The sequence below is a fragment of the Armigeres subalbatus genome, chromosome 2, assembly GCF_024139115.2.
Source record: "Armigeres subalbatus isolate Guangzhou_Male chromosome 2, GZ_Asu_2, whole genome shotgun sequence".
NCBI lineage: Eukaryota > Metazoa > Arthropoda > Insecta > Diptera > Culicidae > Armigeres > Armigeres subalbatus.
Window position 1 is genome coordinate 325,647,772 of NC_085140.1, and position 16,007 is coordinate 325,663,778.

A 16,007-nucleotide genomic window follows, 5' to 3' on the forward strand; every position below is an offset into this window, starting at 1 on the left:
AAGGACGTTCGGGATTGCAAACTGTTCGCAGTTGGTCAACGACTTCAAGGTAGTCATGAAGGAAAAAACACGGAAGCTAGAGGCGAGCCAGCGTCGGGCACAATTTGCTTCATCTGGATCCACCGAGCGCGCCCCTCCGAGAAAGAGCTCTCGAAAGACCACAAAATGATTGTTTTCTCCTGAATGTTAAATTAATCACTTTGTATTATTTAAATTGTATTTGGCTCCGCAAAGTTTTCAGAAAACGCCTGAGCCTTAATAAATAAACGAATAGTAAAAAAATCATTCCCTAACACAAGAATTCACTTGTCATAAGACAAGTTTGTAAATGGGATTGTACAAAATCGTTTTATGATAAGTGAAGACATTCCACTAAAAAGCTCAAAATATTTTTTTAACACAAGATAATTTAGTGACAAGTCTTTGCCTGTTCGTAGTATTGCTATTGACTCAACAACTTGGCTGTAGATTGGGATGCGTGCTTGGACTTAAACAGTCTCTAAAGCAAACAAATTTGAAAAATTTCAGTTGGAACCAAATAGGGGAAGGGACATTTAATGTATTTCACTTTCCTTCTCGTTTCAGAGAGCGAACAATGGCGCTTAAACCTAGGCTATAGCCAGGGCAAGTTTAATAGCTTTGTCCCATCCCATGAAAATCGTCAAAGGAGTGACATAAATTTCTTATCATTGTCACTCCCACCGTCTGTTCTAACTTATATTATTTACTTATAATGATACTCCTAAACCATGTACCCTACCAATCATCCAACTCATTGACATCTATGAGGGCGTCGGTGAGTCGCTGGCCTCTCGTTAAGTAGATGTCATATCATCATTTCGTTCCCTTCCCTAGTAACGGAGCGTGGCCAGCAATGGTAGCTTTCATGCTTTATCATTTTAGACCTCCAATTGGGTTGCTATTTAATCCCAAATAGGGTAAAATACCCAATAGTGGACCCCCTAGTAGCGAACTTTTGCTCTTCCTATGCATCTCCTCTTTACGATACATACATAAAACACTCAAATACTCGACGTTATTCGTTGAAACATTTTAAAGTCTGACTGAATTCGCCCTATAGTAGACCCCCTGGGGGTCGATAATGGGAAATTGCTTCCCTATAGTCGACACTTCATTTGATTTTTATGTTCCGTTTCGGGACGTTCTTCTTTCCTATTATGAACCCCCCAACATAATCCTATAATGGACACTCTCGTGTTTATTTTTTATAGAATAATATATATAAAATCATCTAATTTTACCTTCTATAGCATTTCCAATGCATGTAGTCAAATCATAGGAGTGTAAGGTAGGTTCTCCCGATGGAATTTCATAGCAAAATGTTTACATTGTGCTGTAATAATGCAAAAATGGCTGGAGGGTCCACTATTGGTTGGAGGTCCACTATTGGGCACTTTACCTTAGTAATCCATAAGCAGGCGGGGTAAAAAAAATAAAGAGCATACATGACAGCTATCAGTATGCAATCTACGAAATACTCCGTTACAACGCAATGCAACGCAACGCATCGCTATCGTTTAGTGTGATGAAGAATAATTGAATCACCAGAATGCCTGACCTCTTACAGTGTGGTCAACTCGGCGCCTATCCAAATCTATTTTTTTTCAACTTGTATACAAGTGCGATAGTTTCGTTTTCATGGCTTGTTATGATTCGAAGGGGTTTTTGTCTCTCTTTTATCGTTGTTCGTTATCTGTTGAGAGAGTTTTCTGCAATCCCTGTTGAAAATATAATCAAATCTAGTTTCCGAGCAATTTTGCTGTTAAGAATTCGATGAAATTCGAAAAATAAATTTGTGGAATGTTATAAGAATGTCTGTATCATATTTCAAAAGCAACTTTGATTGCGTATGCTATTTTATGGCCGGATGAATCAAGCAAAATCTAAGCTTATATCATTTCATAGAGGGGAGATTAATTATTCAAGTAATTCGACATGTTCGACATGGGTAATGCTGCAGTAGATCAGATCACTGAACGCATTGACAGACCCGAGCATGAATAAAAACAAGCTCTCGCGAAAAGATTAAGTATGTCATAAATAAATTTAATTCCAAATTTGACCGTAAATTATCGCCGCTCAAGGGCACGACTTTTGGCATCATTTGCACAGCCTTTCCAAAGTTCATTTCACACCTAACTCCAATGGGTCAACTTTATTCCATCTGCATCCATATCATAAGACTTTTACTACCTTCGGGAATATCTGGACATCACCCATCTCCAACCTGTTCCACTCTTTTACGACCATGCTTGGCGGCGCAAATAGTCATCCATCGTCAGTCAACGTTGTCGTCGCCGGGAAGCCTAACTTCCCATGTGACCTATTGTCGTTGTCGATTGGCAGCGCCTCGCCTCGCCATCATTCGTGGTCATTCCCTATAGCAATGGAACCAACCTAAAGCAAGTGGTGCGCTAGGAAGCGGAACTAATGGGCCATCTTACGGGCAAGTCACCCGCTCTTATTGCCATTTTTATATGCACATGCAGTTCGGATCAGCTGTGGGGATGTGTGCGCACTACACTTCGCTACATATGAACATGCTTTGGTAGCTGGTGGAGCATTCTAACCGTTCTGTTGGCGGACACGACAAGGACCTAAAAAGCGAAGACGACGATGGTAGTCTGGTGAGTTATGGTCTTGACCCAGATCGCTAGTCGTTTGGCACGGGCCTTTATGTGGGAGCAAATTTTATTCTGGATGGTTACTGTAATGATTTTGATTTGGCCACACTGATCCGGACTATACGAAAAGTTGTCTAATGTTTTTTATAGCTTTTGTGCACACACATACACACACACACGGACAGACAGACATGTGCTCAGCTCGTCGAGCTGAGTCGATTGGTATATAATACTATGGGTCTCAGAGGCTTCTATAAAAAGTTCGTTTGCGGAGTGAAATGATAGCCTTTCGGTACAACTTAGTTGTACGAGAAAGGCAAAAAGATGTGCTGTGCACCGTACAAATGTTATCAATGCTGGACATTTCTTTAACATTTTGTATTGAAAGAAATATAATGTACATTACTGTGATGGGTTAATCTAAAAGATAGACCTAATCATGATTATTATTGATTATTTAAAAAATTGATTTCAGTCAACATTTGACTTAATGATATGAATCACGATTTAGAGACAGTTTCTATTCAATTCAACGATACATCACTGGAATAGCACTTGACATTCAGATCATAGAAAGTGATCAGTTAAGGATGCGAACAAATTTAATACTCAATGCTGTGGTAGTACAGACGACGCTTTTATCTAGAAATTACAAGAAAAGTATTATTCACAGTTGACGTTCCAATTGTTTTCAAGCACTTTGGTGCTGAATTTTCAAATAAACATGATACGGCAAATGCCAGAATACTTTTAAATTAAAAACGAAGACTTGTTTCATCATCAAATTGCAAAAAGCCATGAAATAAATCACCAGAGCTCATTGATCAGCCCAAAGGTATTCCTCTACTAACCTTGTGACACATTCTAATTGTGAAGGTAACTCAAGTTGTCTGAGCATATCACGACACACTGTACATCAATGCCAAACCCTCTTCAACTAACCTTCACCTTCGTGTTACTTAAAGCAAGCAGGCAGGGTTGGGAAACAAACCGATAAGATATTCACGGCTCAGAACCGACCAACCAACACAGTCATTGTGTATCGTGTCTAGTCCAATTCATGCAATCCACAAAACTGTGACCCGGGGCACAGTTCCGTTTTAAAATTTAACAACTTACTTTCCATGCACGAAATGCCAACTCTCGTGAACGACACGACGGAAGGAAGAAAAACAAAATCATCGTAGTAAAGAAACGTGAACATGGAAATGTCCTAGGATTGAATCAGCCGAAGGAAGCGCTTTCCTCCTGTGTTTCAAGCTCCCTGTCCTGCACACACTTACCCAATCCAACCGCGTCTTAGGCTGGCAGAAGAGGGCTCTTCTGTCATAACGAAATGTAAATTTTATTGCTATTCTTATTATTTTAAACGACCAGATCGCACGGGATATGACGTTTTCCATTTCAACGCTTCGGGCCGGTGTTTTTGACACAGTCATCCAGATGGCCAGCAGAACCGTGCGCAGATTTCCGATTTTCACTGTTCCCCAGCCAATGATGCCTGCCAAGGGCTCGACCGTCGGTCGTTGCCAAAGAAAACAGCATATGGAGAATAATCCACGTTCGGTTGCCAGTAGGGAATACTTGCACTGGACGACAACAGGACAGGAAGGAATGAACTATAGATTGGTTTATGTAGAATATTGTGATGATTCATATTATAGGGAAACTGCTCGGAACTTTATCTCATTGCACGCATGTTCATCCCATCAAAACAAAGGAATTTGCACGGTGCCCCGGTAGACCGTTATTATAAAATAAAAATGTCCGTCAAAACCAAGTACAGGGCTCGATTCCTGTGGTAATTCTGCACCTCTGGACCAATTTTAAAAAAAAATCCCTAGGAGGAATCTCGAGAAATCTTGATTTGAAGTTTAAAGTTAAGAAATTTCAAAAGAATCCATATATGAATCCAAAAACATCACCAAAAACCCTGATTAATCCACCTAGACAGATGTCCTTCAATTCTTCTTGTACCTGCCGGTTGGAAGTAACCACCAGCTTTGCATGGTTGCTGTCCGGCATTCTTGAAATATACCCTGCCAATCGTACCCTTCCAGCTTTAGTTACCTTCTGGGTACTGGGTTCGCCGTAGAGCTGGGCGAGCTCTTGTTTCATCCTTCGCCGCCACACACCATTCTCTTGCACAACGCCAACGATGACCCTAAGCACGCGTTGCCTTCATTAGAACTATAAATATTTACAACTGACTTATCTTACCAAATTAACTTAAGTATGTTTTTGTATGGCTAACTTGCTCGAGTTTAGTATAAGTGTTGCTTTCAATGTTTAATAGAATGAAAGATAAAAATTAATTTTAATTTAGTGTTTATGTTCATAATGGAGAGAAGTAAGACCAGAGTTCGTGTAGAATAATAGTAGTAAGAAGCTGTTATACTCGATCACAGCACTTATTAATCGTCAAATCTCGTCAAAGTTCTAATCAACGGACTAGAAAAAGCATGTCCAAAACCTATTCCGGTACTTCTACCGAACTCTGAAACATGATAATTCAAGATATGGTACGTGAATGGAAGCTGCTAGAAAAGCCATCAATTGCTTCCTCAAAACCATGCTCGAGCTGTATCTTGCGTACACTTTTTTGAAATCATTCAGAACCTGCTGATTGAAATATTAATTTGAAAATTGTTAATGTTTAAGCAGAGTAATGACGTAATCCGAAAGATCGGGATTCTAGTGAACTCTATGCAATTTGTTGATGCCTCATCTGTACTTGGTTCACCCATAAATTTACTCAACATGGCACTTCTCGAGCAACTTTAAAATCGTATTAACAATTCCGAATTAGATGTGTAGTGACGGAGATAAGCAAAGGTTCATTTTATTTCTTTATTAAAGTGTTTTTAAAGGTTCAAAAATTGAATATTTTATCTTCGTCGTAACCAAAAACCCAAAAAAATATGCACAAAGCTTGTAATTTTTTTTCTTTCTCTAGTGCATTTTTCCTGATGTTTTCCTTGGTTCTCGAGATCTCATTCTATATGAAGAGCTCACTCTTGAAAATCGTAGCTTTTCTTTACCGCCATCTTTGGAGTCATCACCAGTCCGATGATCCTTTTGCGGGGAAATCTCAGAATATGATAAAGCTCCGTCAATTCAATTGTTACAGCATCTGACGAAGATCTAACCTGTTATATAATGCTAAACAACTTCACTACTTTAAACAAATCTTTAAGCTGTTGGTTTTTTCAACATTTTTTTTTCCGTGCTCCAATCTTTACTTCTGATGCTCGAATACATTTTTGAATACAATAAAAAAAATACAAACTTTAATCTGAATGGCATTCAACAAAGAATCTGCAGCCTGCACGTGAATTCATGAATGGTTCTGAACGAGAGGTATAGCATTCTTGAAGATAGACGGCTTCAAGTCATACAAAAAACATACCTAAGTCAGTTTGGTGAGCTTAATCAGTTGTAAAATTTATAATTGTAATAAAGACAACAAATGCAAACTGGTTGAAAACAACTTGGACCACTTTTTGGACGGCTTTGAAGGTATTTTTGGGGATATTATTGAATATAAATATAGATTCTTTTGAAATTTCTTAATTAAATACTTCAAATCGAGATTGCTCGAGATTCCTCTTAGGGATTTTTTTAAAAATTGGTCCAGAGGTGCAGAATTACCACAGGAATCGAGCCCTGTGCTTGGTTTTGATGGACATTTTTATTTCATAATAACGGTCCTCCGGGGCACCGTGATTTGATTTGTTTCTTGTTTTTGGGATTTTTCCGCAGTTAGCACGCATGTTCGCTAAAAAAGCGACGAGATTGGTGCTGTATTTCTTTGTTTTAAGATGAGATGGAAAACGGAACAGTTCCCCTAGATTGGGAGACTAAGATATATCGTTCAATATGGTTCTATATTTTAGTGAACATTGTCCGATTGTTCTTAAAGTATGTTTTTTCTTCTTTTCAATTATTGAAGTTGCTTTTATGCGAGATCATACAACATACATAGTAGTGCAGTGGTCTTTGCGGTTATTACATTGTTTAGCATTCTTATATACTTATCATATTTCATAGACTTCTTCATTGGCATTACATCCCCCACTGGGACATTGCGGAATCGCAGCTTAGTGTTCATTCGGCCCTTCCACAGTTATCAACCGCGAGATTTCTAAACCAGGTTATCATTTTTGCATTCATATATCATAAGACTAAAGGTTCCCCCAAACACACGCGACCCGACAGTCGCGACGCGATTCTATCGATTGGCGACAGCGATTCTGTCGCCGTTGGTATGCAAGCGTAAATAGAACATTGCCTGCAGCGACCCAACGACAGAATCGCGGCGACTAGTTGTCGCCGTCGCGGCGATGAAATCGCTTAGGTCTGGGGGAGCCTTAACACGATTATACTTTTATGCCCAAGGAAATCAAGAAAATTTCCTAGACCGGACCGAGATTCAAACCCAGCCACCCTTAGCATGGCTTGCTTTGTAGCCGCGAATCATAGCGCACTGCTGAAGATGGCCTCTTCCAAGCTTATGACGTAGGACTACACACTTGAAATTCGAAATTTTACGTTTGCCGAGAATCCAGATTCATCGGTAATCGTTACCGAGATCTCGGTAAATAGTCAACTTTGCCGAATTTCTGTAAAATTATGACGAAATTTCGGTACAAGAATTCTCGAATTTCGGTAAATAAAAAAAAATTCGGCTGTTGGAAACTCAGCGAAAATTTTGCTGAGATCGGCATAATAATTTAAGTGTACGTCTGTCTTTTCTATATTGGGGTCAGTACTGGAATTTCTCATTTTCAATGGGAGATGTCACGCGATGTTTACATATCTGCCTCTTTCAATATCTATAGAAACGGGAAGGATGAATGGCATGCTACAAAAATCTCAAACAATATTTGTCCCGTGACAGGGCATGAAAGTGTGCAATATCTGCTTTATTTTTGTGTTTATTAGCACGTTCAACTCGGCGAATTGAAGGAATATGATTAACTTATCGACTTATTACTATTCTTCGCATAAACATATCTATTAAAATAATTTAGAAATTTTAATTTTAAAACAATGCACAACATCCTTTCATGACTGCCTTTTATGCGAATTTGATCAAAGAACCCACGATTCTTTCATTTGGTCACCTGAAATAGAAAAAGGCGCTTTGCTCTCTGTCTTATGACGATCACGACGTTTTACAGTACTGATTAGGGTACACTTTGCGGTTTTTAAAATCGGAGACCGTCACGAAAATATTACAGACTTTCATCGTTCAGCCATTTCTCGATGGGTTTTTAATATTTTTAGACTATTCGCTGAGTCAACATTCCATTGTATTGTTTAAAAATACATATTTTCAACTATTTATTGTTGTAAATTGGCAAACAATTTGAAATTAGTAAAACAACCAATCCCGTGCATGCATCGCAAGCACAGACATCAAAATCAAGCAACTTGCAGGTTTCACGCAGAGCGGATGCAGTGGAGAGGAAACAGCAGCACGATGACACTGGCAGCGTTGTTATCGGAAATTCGTCGCATTGATGGTGGTCGTCGGCATCGGTGGTCATCATTCAACCTCAACGAACCAGCATTTTATGTGAAGAAAGTGTTGATTACAAAAATGTCGTCTGTTACGATCCCGCGTGATGCAGTGCCGATGCTGAAAGTTTAATCCAAATGGTGACATCTTCCCAGTGAGGGATGTAATGTCAATAAGAATAATAAGAAGAAGGTGACGTCTCACTGAAAAGTCATCGAGGTTGGTTGCAGTTAGATATTGGAAAAACTCATTGGGTGCACACTGCACTTCAAACCCATGTCAAATCAAAAAAAGTCGAGGCTTACGGGCCTTCTGTATTGATTACAAGACAGATGCTTTCCGCCGCCCAAGTCTTTTGATCGGCATTCCGCAGAGGGCGATCGAACAAGGTTTCACGCAGAGCAGACGCCAGAAATTTAGACGACAAGCGTTTGGTTACATTTAGTGATTAGAAAGGCGCATGAATAGATTCCTTTACGAATTCTTTAAGAATATCTCCGGAAATTCTTTTAAAATTTCCTTTTGAAATTCCTGAAGAATTTCCTATGGAAATCTTCTTACCTTTAATTCCTCCAAAAAATCTTTAAGGAGTACCAACAGAAATTCCTTTAGGAGAAATCCTTCGAAATTTCTTTGGAAATTGATTTAGGAGTTTCTTAATGATACGGTTTAAGCAATCTACATAAACTCCTTTGATAAATCCTCTAGGAATTCTCTGCAGTAAAATTATGCCAAGAATTTCTTTTGATATCTATCCAGGGAAAGGCCTTTGAAAATTTCTCCTGAAAATCCATAAAAACTTCCTTCAGGAAATCCTTTTTTGAAATACCATACGAAATTCCTTTTGAGATTTCTGCTGAAATTATTCCGGAAATATTGTTGGACGAATTTTTGTAGAAATTTATCAAAGAATTAAATAGGAAATATTTAAGAACTTTTTGGAATAATTTCTAAGTAAAAAGGAATATCCGAAGGAATTCCCAAAAAAAGTGGAAAGAATTCCAGAATGAAGCTCTAGATCAATTTCGAAGAATCTCCTTAAATTTCTTCCTAGAAAGATTTCTTAGATTTCTTCCTACCTGAAAGAATTTCTAGAGTATTTTTAAGAAAAAATGTCTGCAGAATTTCCCGAACGACCTTTCAGATGAATTAATGAAATAACGGGTGGTCACTAAAAAACGAGAATTTAAATACTATATATCAATACAATACTTTTCTATGAGAACATTAATTGTTTGCGACCAATCAATCCAACCCACCTTTGACTACATCCCTGGTCAGCGCATCCAAACCGTCCATCAGGCTGCAGAATAATTTCATCTACACACTGACCTACTGACCACCTATTGACTGGCCGAACGATCGCCCTGCAGAGTTGTTTACGTGCGAGACAATAGGTTTCTGCGACCAGCGCACACTGGTTCAGAAGCCCCCAAAACGTGCGTTTTTTAGTTTTCGACCTGAAAACTACATTTTAGAGTCATGATGTCTTCAGAAGAGTTGAAGGATATTTCTTGGGCTTTCTTTTGATAAGAAAATATCAATGATCTATCCACCTTGAAGGGCGGTATGAAATAAAAAATTTACGCAGGTGTACAAAAGCAGTGGTTGTCCTCTGCAATGTTATAAAGAATGTGAATTGGAACATCTTTTCTGAAGACACAATATTGGACAAACTGTTTTGTAACGAATTAGAGCACGTTTTGTATGAATGACCCCCTAAAATCATATTTTGATCATAACTTTTTTGAAAATGATTTTAGCACTATGGTTTATTCTAGAAAGTTGTGCATAATGACAAAAAACATGTTTGTCTAGAAGAGTACTTTGATCTATCTTGAAACCTGTCAAAGTTATTAAGGAATCTTTAGAAAAAAATGTCAATTTTCACATCAACACACCATGAAAAGCGGCAAGAGGCGGCAAGCCAAACAGTCACCATCTGAAAGATTCGGTTTTAAGCTGCCGAATGCACAATGTTTTGTTTTGTTCCGTCGTGTTCCACTATTGTTTTGAATCAACTTAAAATAGTCCTTAATGTACGTTTTTCAGTACAACCGTTACGTAAACAATTAAAAAGTGGCTAACATGATTGGTAATTTATTACCTAGTAACAATCTCCATCACGAAGAAACAGTCACATTTAAGACGAATGGCTGTCATTTGTCAAGATTGTAACCATGCAATAAATACCCAACTAACATTTTTGGTGCTAAAAGCTTCAACTTCTAGCCTTTGGCTGTATAATATTTGAATAAAAGCAGCCAATGCTGAATAAAAGAAAAGCCTTCGCAAATAATCCCTTAAACTTCAACTCGACTATTACCCAAATACCTATCAGCTAGTCAGTGTGCCGAATATATTTAATCTTTTATTGTTTATGCAGCTTTCATATAGTCATAAAACAGCTCTGTCTGAATTAGCAACAAAGCTTATCGGTTAAGAGCTCATGTATGTAACTGAGTTGCTTGTTAGCAACTTCCCATATTACGGTGAGTAGCATTCACAATGAAAACGTTTTTGCTGTTGTTATAGCACTAACCATATAGCGTAATGGCGCTATAAATAAACTAACGAAGCTTTTAGGCAACTTCTGTACCTTTGAAGATTACACAACGTTTAAGTAAACCTATTACTGCTTCTTTTAATAGCATATCAGTATGGAACGTCAAAACCGCTATGTTTACATTTGATTTTTGTTGCCAGAGCTGTGTATGAGCTATTGATTTCTGTAATGCAGCTACAAAGATATTCACCTGCTCTTATAGCAACTGACAAAGCGCTGTCATTAATGCTAGTAGATAGCGTAAGAAAACAAGCCATATAGAAGCGATATTTCTGTTGACGGCTACTGTTAAACGATTAGCAGCAAAGTAGCCTCTATACAGGTCGAGAAAATGTTGCCTAAAAACAATTTTAGCGATTGATGATGGATAAAAGTTAGCCAACAGAACATGCTGATAGATGTTTGAATAATGGTTGAAATAATGCTGAAAGCATAATTTTTAAGCTTATGTGCTGAAAGCAGCATGTAGGCCTCTTTCTAACGTTTATACAGCATGAATCTGAAAATAGCGTTAGTAAAACAACCTATAGGGTATGCGAAGAAGCACATCCATAATTTTTTTTTGTTATTTACATATGTCAAAGTGACGGTGATGACAGAGCAGCGGCCATTGAATCAGGAGATCAGGAGTTCGAATCTAGGTAGCAACAAAATTGATATTTGAGTTTTCACAAAAAAAAACATTGAATAAACTCCCGAAATTGACTCTCCTCTCAAATAATATTTAATCAAATTGAATTCAGTGGCTGTATTAAACTTATTTAACAGATTTCAAAAATCTGAATAAGCGCCATTGAAGCGAATTATATTACTAAATGGTTTAGTAAAGATTGAGAAAAAACTGTGTAACATGCTGTAAAGTAGTTGTGCAGACACGTCAAAAACAGCTGAATAGATTCGCCAGATTTGCTGGTAAAAGCATTGAATAGAAGTTCTTGATCATATGTATACCACACATATTCAGCTTGAAGCCGTATAGACGAGTTGAAATAACATTTACATTGACATTAAATGTTAGTTGGGTATCTAATCATGTTAGCCACTTTTTAATTGTTTACGTAACAGTTGTACTGAAAAACGTACATTAAGGACTATTTTAAGTTGATTCAAAACAATAGTGGAACACGACGGAACAAAACAAAACATTGTGCATTCGGCAGCTTAAAACCGAATCTTTCAGATGGTGACTGTTTGGCTTGCCGCCTCTTGCCGCTTTTCATGGTGTGTTGATGTGAAAATTGACATTTTTTTCTAAAGATTCCTTAATAACTTTGACAGGTTTCAGGATAGATCAAAGTAGTCTTCTAGTCAAACATGTTTTTTGTCATTATGCACAACTTTCTAGAATAAACCATAGTGCTAAAATCATTTTCAAAAAAGTTATGATCAAAATATGATTTTAGGGGGTCATTCATACAAAACGTGCTCTAATTCGTTACAAAACAGTTTGTCCAATATTGTGTCTTCAGAAAAGATGTTCCAATTCACATTCTTTATAACATTGCAGAGGACAACCACTGCTTTTGTACACCTGCGTAAATTTTTTATTTCATACCGCCCTTCAAGGTGGATAGATCATTGATATTTTCTTATCAAAAGAAAGCCCAAGAAATATCCTTCAACTCTTCTGAAGACATCATGACTCTAAAATGTAGTTTTCAGGTCGAAAACTAAAAAACGCACGTTTTGTGGGCTTCTGAACCAGTGTGCAGCGGTAGGATACATGCCATCATCGTCATAGTTTTTCCTTCAATCCATCAGCACTTACACGTTCGGTCACTGATAGCCGTATGATAACGACGATAAGAGCGTGAGATCTTCGCTCTCGGATCACTACTGCCGAATAATCGTCGATCAATCGCATCACAGCAACTGCAGCAGTACCGAGTTAGTTGAAACTGGACCGCCGACAAGTACGCTGGGCATGGGCCCACAAAATTTTAATCTGTATAGTTTTAAGTGCAAATATAGATATACATAAGTGTGCTCGATAAATATAGTCTTTGTCCAAAAAATGTTCTCGTGCAATAAATAGTAATTAGTTAACGCGCGTGTTTTTTTAAACTGATAGTGAAGAATTGTGCATGCAGTTTCCTTAAGTGTGAACTATAATGCTCCCGTGCTGATTCCGTTGGTCTCTGGATGAAATATAAGTGGTCCCCTTGGATATCCTCCAACAATTAAACGGTCGATGTTGAGCCTGATGAATTCACTGCGTCTCGCTATCGGAGCTGAGGAATAGAACAGCCAGGTTCGTACATTAATGTTTTCAGAGAAATATTTCCTTATGTTAATGAATCCTTAGTATAATCCGAAAGTTTTCGCCCACACATTTTCACTCCAACATGTTCAATTGCTTACAACATGGCGTCGAAACAGGTAGCAATGCGACGCACATTGTACCATTTTTTAAAGCGAACAAGATTTAGGTAAAAGTAAACGGTGGACAATTTTAAGCGTGAAAATGTTTCGAAAACTGTTAAAGGATTTTTGGTCTACTGAGCTCCATTGTATACAAAGGTGATTGGAAGGCCAAAGACACGAAGCAACTCATCAATAGGATCAGAAGCATCATCCGGAAATGGCAGCCGTCCAGCGGTCATGTGATACCTGCAAGATTAAACTACGCCGCACGGCGGACCACGGACCATAATGAATAGTTCATTAACCTAAGTTTAAAGACTAAGGCCAACTCTCTATATAATGTATATAAGATTGAACTGTACTGCTTTGCAGTGTTGTTTTACACTCAGTGCAAAAAATTCTGCTCTTTGATTTTACTCCATCTAAACGATTTTATAGTTTTAACTAAGTAAGTGCACCTAATAGAAGGATATTTGAATTTTCTAAATGTCATTTCAAACTGTCAAAAAAATGCACCCCAGAGCCACAGGAGCGCGCGCGCTGAAAATACACTCCAGTGAAAACACTCCAGTGTATTTTCAGTGCGCGCGCTCCTGTGGCTCTGGAGTGCATTTTTTTGACAGTTTGCCATGACATTTAGAAAATTCAAATATCGCTCTATTAGTTGCACTTACTTAGTTAAAACTATAAAATGGTTTAGATGGAGTAAAATCAAAGAGCAGAATTTTTCGCACTGAGTGTAGGACAACACTGCTGCTTTGTAGTTTTCTTCCCGAGCCATTATTTCCATTCCCGCTTTTTAGTGGCCACCTGTTATCACATGGATGAATACTCTAAAAAAATTTATGGAAAAATTTCCGAAGCAACTCTAGAAGTAAATTCCAAAGAAACTTTAAAAGAAGTATGATCATGGATATCGCAATCCTGATATCTTAAGGATTCAATTTGGCAAAAAGCAAGGCATGAAGTTAAGAAAATTATTTTGGGCTTTTTAGTGGAATGTCTTCACTTGTCATAAGAGGAGTTTGTACAATCACATCGAATTCCACCACTTAATTGTATCTTGACAGATACGTATTCCGTTCCGACCTCAACAGTAAGGCCGTCTTCAGTGTCTCGTAAAAACTGAAAACAGCCTTACTGTTGAGGTCGAAATACGTATCCGTCAAGATACAATTAAGTGGTGGAATTCAATGGGATTGTACAAACTCGTCTTATGACAAGGCAAGGCATGAAGTTTAAATTCCACATTCAAAACAGGGATTTGTCTTGCTACTGTCCGAATTTTCATAACAACTCCTATGGATGTTTTTGAAGGAATTTTATGAAGAGTTTCTAAAGTAATTTCAGTAGGAATTCCTTTAGAAATCTTTAAATAAATATCAAACCTTTATTTGGTATTTGTCTGGAAATTCCATTAAAAATTTTTCCATAGATTTTCTGTTCAATCCTTAAAAAAAATAATTCATAAAAACAGGAAGACAACTTTTTTTCAGAACAACTTTGGCGTATATTAAATTTTAGAGAAAATGTTCTATTTGGTGGGTTACTTGCTCCATCGTACCCCAGCTTAACTCCACCTGTGACAAATTGGCGGAAAATCAGTTTTTTTTTCTCAGAACAATTTTGGCGTACCATTTTGCCTCAAATCCCGAACATAGCTTCATCGGTTTGTCGTACGGAGGACCAAGATTGCAAAAGAATGCAAGATCCTATGGAGAAAACTACGCGAATATGGATCAAATGACCGTTTGAATGCGAGTGTTCGGAATATGAGTCCTGTTCGAAATTTGAGCCATAACGGTATGTAATTAAATTTTAGAAAAAATCTTCGATTTGTTGGATCGAGTGCTCCATCGTGCCCCAGCTCAACTCAGCTAGTGCACAGTACCCACATGTGCTGATGACTAACGCCGCACAGGCACCCAGGCATTGCAATATCATCTGAGCACAGGATATCATCTTTGCTTGTGCAAAGATATTATCCCTAATCAAAGAGCACTATGGAAAGATATTATCTTTTGAACATTTGATGATGATCCTGATAGCCAGTGCAGTTCGTGATTTTTCCACGTTGCTAAGGCGTTGCTACAACAAAATCAGTGAAAATATGTTCCTCCTTGACGAACATTGCACTTTGTTCACTGAGCAGGTAGATAACTAAGATCAGTATCCCATCATTTCATCAATATCTTTGCTCAGAAGATCGAATGATGGGATAAATTGCAATGCCTAGGCACGGCCACAAAGCCCTTATGCTAGAACATGGCTTTGCGATAAAGCCTTTTTGGCTGATTCGTGCGACACTGGAAGGGTCCAAATCGAGCGTCAGAATATCTGGTGAGACATTCGATTCGCTCGTGACGTTAGAAACTAAATATGTGGTGGCTGCCGAAGCAAGTATGGTTTTGCAATGTAGCAGCGCATATTACCGCTAGGCTAAGGAAGATATCATGAAAAGGCCATCAAGTCTCTTCACAATCTAGAAGTGCATGCACAGCCAAATTGAACAGCAATACACGTCCATTATTATTTTGTTTTATTTTTAAAATTTTATTTATTTATTGATCTTCGTCTTCAGTTACACTGTACAGACTGTTGCTTAAAACTAGTAAACATAGCAATATTACACGACTCAACACTCATATATCCAACGTATACTTCTAGATCTTAAATCTTCTTATCAACAACATTTTGAAACATAATACAATATAATTTAATTTAACTCTACAGTTCAACATAATTATCGTGACATTAAAAATAGCTTTGCAATAATCAAATAGACAGTAGAAACGATGAAAACATACAATATAAAAAACATTGATCCTTCACTCAGCGATTGAAATTTGTTTCAAGTTGGCTTCCACGTTATTCTTGGTTTATCAATAAATTCCCGGTATTTTATTAT

The 16,007-nt window shown here is 37.8% G+C and overlaps 1 protein-coding gene across 2 annotated transcripts in view; it reads right to left on the bottom strand.

Annotated features, from left to right (window-relative positions):
• LOC134212719 (uncharacterized) overlaps positions 1–16,007 on the bottom strand; it is an 863,774-nt gene that overhangs the window by 829,441 nt on the left and 18,326 nt on the right. The window lies entirely within an intron of this gene.